This window comes from Falco naumanni, chromosome 12 (assembly GCF_017639655.2).
Source record: "Falco naumanni isolate bFalNau1 chromosome 12, bFalNau1.pat, whole genome shotgun sequence".
In the NCBI taxonomy this organism is placed as follows: domain Eukaryota; kingdom Metazoa; phylum Chordata; class Aves; order Falconiformes; family Falconidae; genus Falco; species Falco naumanni.
The window spans coordinates 18,092,982-18,098,662 of NC_054065.1; the positions used below are offsets into that span (position 1 = coordinate 18,092,982).

Consider the following 5,681-nt stretch of genomic DNA (forward strand, 5'->3'; position numbering starts at 1 on the left):
AAGAAAATCTAGACTTCATACAGGGCCAAATCCTGCACTCATCACTTTCTCACAACAGCTATTTACATTCTGGCTAATCATTAGATGCTTCCCTGACAAAGACAAGATCTATGTGTTTCAGTTTTTCCAATTGGAAACACAAAGTCTTCCATTAAAATAAACCTCCTGTCCAGTAGCTGAGGCATGTTGAACATAAAGAGCCTGCCCACCCTTTCAGCCATGCTCCTGCAGCAAAGGTGGCACGTGGTGGCAGCAAGCTTCCTGAGGATTTCCACTGTAAAAACAAGATGGTTTTGTCCTCTCTGCTGCTTTGAATTTGTTCATTCTTCCTAGGAAGCAATTACTGCTTCGTTTTTCATTTTCTACAGACAGTGCTTGGAGTATCTTGGAGCTTGGAGTTGAGGGAAAGGTAAAGGTTGTGGTACCTAATGGTGTCACCTTCCTGCTCTAACGCTGCTGCAGGCTGTCTGTCGCCTTGTGGTGGTACAGAAGAGCACCATACCAGCACACGGGACAGAAGTACTGCCGCTTGTGCCATCCACAGGGATAACCAGCTGCAAAGTTCCGCAGGGTGCAGGACTGCGTTCCCCACTTCTCCTTCCCCACCTGAAATACTTCGTAGTGCATTTGGAATACAAAGTTGTGCTTTAAAAGTTTTGCTTTTTACAAATGAAGTAGATGAGTGGAATCTGCCCAGACAGTCTTTATTGCAGCAGCACTGGTACTGCTTTGTTGTTAATCTCTTTCCAGACATGGCAATTGTTCCCTTTCTGGATAAGTCGCTGGCCCTGCACATGGCGGAATAGGGAAAAGAATTGGTGCACAACTCCAGGCGCCTCTCACAGCTTTCCATAGTGCCAACAGCTGGAGTGGTTCGTTCCTGAGAATGAGAAAAAGCACTTCACTTCTCTTCCAGCACTGCTTGAGAAGGACCACTGCTGGGTCACGGGCATCCATTTTAGAGCTGTGAATCTTGAGAGGAGGAAGGCAGATCTCTGCAGTCTGGAATAAAGTATCTAAGTTCCTGAAAGAGACTGGTTTAGACATGCCCCTTGTTTAGACATGGCTACTTTAGACATTGTGATCTTCTGTAGACGTAGCTTAGGGGATCCTGTTCCATCCAGGGGGCTCACCCACATGCGGCTTTCCTTAGATGCTAGTTTCTCCTTGGGATTTCTATATGATTGTTACAAAAACTATTTCAGTTTAATTGCGTACATCACATATCGGATCATTTCTAGCACACTACAGAAGAAGGGATCTCACGCAAAAATAGAAGACTTTAAAAAGTATATTTAAATATCCTGGTTTGGGAGGGGGGGGGGGGGGGGGGGGAAAGAAAAAAAAAACACCCAACAAAAAAGCCAACCACTGTAAATCTTTCTAAAAGCAATTCACAGTAGTAATGCAATTTCATTGTTTTCCAACTATTTGGAGGTTAAATTGGGCTTTTGGCAATCTGATAACTTGAGCAAACAACTCTAAACTGGTCTTAGCCTCCCCCCTTCTTTAAATAAATCTCAACTTGTAATATGGAATGTGAATTGTTTTGACTGTTAAACCATTCCAAACTCAAAACCCACTCATCATAAATGTGTTGAAAGAAGAATATATTTCAATAGTGCGGCAGACTCTTTGAGTACAGTAGAGCAGCAGTCTTCAATCAACTAGACTTTCTTTCCAGAAACAGAAAATGAAAGCGTAAGTGCCATACACATTTTTAAATGATTTATCTAAATTCAAAGAACTAACTTTTTTGTGACTGATTATAACTGCATATATGAGTGGCTATGGATAACAGGTTTCTTTTGCTTTTCAAAATGATATATAACAATGTTCCATGCAGAGACCTTCTATTTACACATCTGTTCAGCACCTGCCCATAATTACTTAGTTAGTTTTTATTATTGGGCTTGTCACCATATTAATGTAGCTGTACCTTCAAATTGATTGTAATTGCAAATTTCCTGAAAAAGCTTGGTTTCTGCAAGTATTTAATTAAACTGATATCCTAAATTAAAAATAATTATGTAACTGTACTCCACTACAATAACACATGCATGTGTCTCTACATAAAAAATTGATATTTCGCATAATTCATAAAATATGTGGATTAATATTGTACAAGTAAAGGTCAGTCTTCACTAGGAAAGGAGGGGTAATTAATTTCAGCATTTAGAAACCTGACATATTTCAATTAAGCAAGCAATTTGTCACGAACTTCATAAATCAAGTTATTGGGGAACAAGTTAGCAATGTTTTTAATAAATAGAGATTGTGAAGAGTCAGCCTATTCCTTCTTGTGGCGTAATTTTGTTTGAGTAAATGGTTTATATAGAAAGCCCTTCATTTCTAGGTCATGAGGCCATATCTAGTATGTCTTAGTAACTACCCATGTTTATTTCCACCTAATGACTGTTTGGAGGTCTGTGACACAGTCAGTAACCTTGGCTGAGCAGCCTCTCCGGTACACAACAAACCCCACGACACTGCCCTCAAAGCCTCTTTGGTCTTAGGATAAATCAGGAGAGGAGCTGGTCCCAGCTCAAGGACCTGAACAGCCCCGTCCCCACCAGTGTGTCGTGGGAAGCTGGAGCACGTGCCAAGCTCACCATCTGCAGTGAGTCTGGTCCTGGTGGTACAGTCACGGACATCAGCAACCTGGAAATTGAGCTTCTGTGTCACTGAGTAACCGCTGAGGCAGAGCTGTGGTGCATTGGCATGATGACCCAAAATTACCTGTCACAAATGCATTTCCTATTCTGAAAGAACAGAGACATTTTGAGAAGAAGCTTTCGTTTTTGTTGCGTACAATGTACCCAAAAATTCTACACTGCTTCACCTAAGGGACAGCCAAGTATTGTCACTGTAAAAGTTTCTGGAGCTGTAGTCCAAAACGTGCTCCCCAGAAACCCAAAATTGCCTTTGCCTTTTCCCGGTCCTTCTGTGGAGCTGTGTGAGCCCATGGAGGCTGGTAGACCCTGGGAGGGAAAAGGAAGGTGGGTTAATTGATTGAAAAACAGTCAAGTTTTGGTCAGATGCCTGCTGGATTTCTTTCAATAGACTCACCAAATTCACAGCTTTCCTACAGAACACTTAGTTTCCATGAGCGAGACTTTTCTCTTGGAAAATTTCCAGAATGTTTGCTCTGATACTGCTCATGCTTATCTTGAAGCAAACTGCAGGATCTGTATTCCACAATGGATGAGTTAATCCATTCAGAAACACTAATGCCAATGAATATACATCCACTGAACAGCAAAGTTATGATCTGGATTTTGACTCTCATAATTCAAAGAAAATGTGAAACAGGCTTTTGATTTGATCCACTGTGGCTATATATGAACTGAAATACTGCTCCAAGCTCTGCTCCAAACCATTCAAAGTCCAGTGGTTGCTCTTAGGATTTCATTTGAACTCTTACCTACAATTCTGTTAGCAATAACTGTGTTCAGATATGAGGTTTTTTGGCGTGAAGTTGCACTATATAGCAAATAGGTAATCTTCCTTACACAGTACACATCCTGAATCTCAGCTCTGATCTCAGTCCCACTTTCTGAGGATGCTGCTGATATTATAATCAACAGAAAAACAGATTTAACTGTTATTTGAATGATCATTGTTCAGTCTGAAAGGAAATGGCTGCAGAAATTTCTCTTCTCTGTCACTGTTTGCCTCAATTCCTTGTGTGTATCCATAGAAAAGCTCCACTGAAATTGAAGCACATCCATATATGACAATAGGTTCATGGCCAAAGTGTCTAGGCACATATGAGGAGCATTACTGATGGGTATGTAAAATTACAGTGCTGGAATGGAGAAAGGGAAAAGTGAGAAGAGAGCTGGATTTCCAACATAGAAAACCATCTTCTTTCCCCTCCCTCATTGTCAGTCTGCAGTGTTTCTCCAGATGCAACATCAGGTTGAAAAGATGGAGCAGAAAGAAACATTTCTTTGCCTTGTCTTGCAGTTGCCTGTCTTCCTAAACTCTGTTACATTCTTCACTCAATATATTCTAAGATAAGATCCTGAAGTCCCAAAAATATACTGTGTCTCCAGCTTCCCTTACTTACCATTCTGAACATGCACCTTTCCATTTCCCATCAGGGTTCCTGTTGGGTAAAACTGGCCCCGCTGAGGAAAGAAAGAAAAGAAAAGAAAAAAAAAAGAAAGAAAGAAAAAAAAAAAGATGTAATTTACTTTTCAAGCAAAACTACTTTCTGAACTACTATGTTCTCAACATATTTTGTTATTAAATGGCCAACTTGAATTTGAAACTTACATCTTCTTTGTTTGTCTGGGAGGTGCATCTTAAATGCTAGTGTCCTGAAATGAAGTGAAATGAAATGAAATGAGATGAGATGAAATGAAATGAACTGGGAATTGTTGCATGTTCAGGGATGATATTTGTTCTGGCATTCTCTGTTGTCCACATATTCACATTAGGTTAATTTTTCCTATTTCTGCATTGCCATATACTTGGCAGGAACAGCAAAATAAACAGTAGCGTAGTTAATCAATCCAATCTTGTTGGAAGGAGACTGAAGGGAGACCTTTGTTGTTGTGGAAACCTAGCAATGACAGAAAACCCTGTGCCTCTCTCTGCCAATAAGAATTGGTTGGAAATTGAGTGAATCGGGAAATAATAGCTATAAATATGCTTATGAATTACTGGCTTGATCCCACAAAGCATTTTTATTAACAACCAAAATTAAAAAGTGATCGAAGTTCAAGCACAAGCTTAAAATGAAGCATATGATTAAATGCATATTCTCTTTGGGAGGCATCAGTAAAAGTCTGCTTTTTCACTGTTACGCCTGTTACACTGCCAGGGGAGCTTATGCTCAGAACCAAGGGGACAGAGGGCTTTCTGCAAGGCAAGAGGTTTACTTCACCTTTATCTGCAGTAAAGATCATAAAGATATAAGATGGCTGCCTTCTGCAGATGGAAATAATGGAACTCCTTCTTATCTGTCATTCCAAGTTCATGCGATTGAGGACTATAGATCATTTGTCTTACAGCTTTTTCCTTCCATACAGTGTGGCCAGAAAAGCGTGATAACTCATTGTAACCTATACTTCAGGCAGATATCAGATCAACCAAACACTGATCAGGTGATTACTAATACTAGAAAGTAATACGATGTCTCGCAGAATGTATATCTCTGTGTCTCTTGGAAGTAAATATTTGTGTAAGTAGAAGTCATCTTGGAGCACACCCTGACTGCAACCATGGTTCAATCTCTCTTTCTCATGATCCCACATTATCTGGATCCTGTTCTAGGACTTTTGACTAGTGAGGAATTGTGTAAGTTTGCATTTCTATATGGTAAACTTCTTCTCTAAGGTCTACCTAAGGGATAGGGGATGATCCTGAGAGAACTTGGAAAGTTCTCAGCACTCGAGACAAGGGCATGTAGTACTTCTGCAGTATTAAAAACAAAAGCCACCCAAAGGAGCTATCATTCCCATACAGCAGCCAGTACAGCAAGAAGTTTTGTCCCACTGTCCAAGCCTGCTCTGCAGCCCCAGCCACATTTCTCCTTACCCTGAGCCTCTGCCCCAGGTTTGGCTAGGGAGGGACGTGCCGAGGAGCAGGGCTGCGGCTGGTTCCCATTCTCCCTCATCCAGGTGGTGGGGAAAGAGGAGGGAGTGGACATGGCTCTGGGGTGGGTTTTCACC

The 5,681-nt window shown here is 41.0% G+C and overlaps 1 long non-coding RNA gene across 1 annotated transcript; it reads right to left on the reverse strand.

The window, feature by feature from the left end:
* Nucleotides 1-1,339: 1,339 nt before the first annotated feature.
* On the reverse strand, nt 1,340-4,416 carry LOC121096305. Its single transcript, XR_005830445.1, has 3 exons — nt 4,282-4,416; nt 4,073-4,133; nt 1,340-2,981 (listed from the first exon to the last, which is right to left on the reverse strand). It is a non-coding gene; the product is annotated as an uncharacterized LOC121096305 (long non-coding RNA).
* Nucleotides 4,417-5,681: the final 1,265 nt, after the last annotated feature.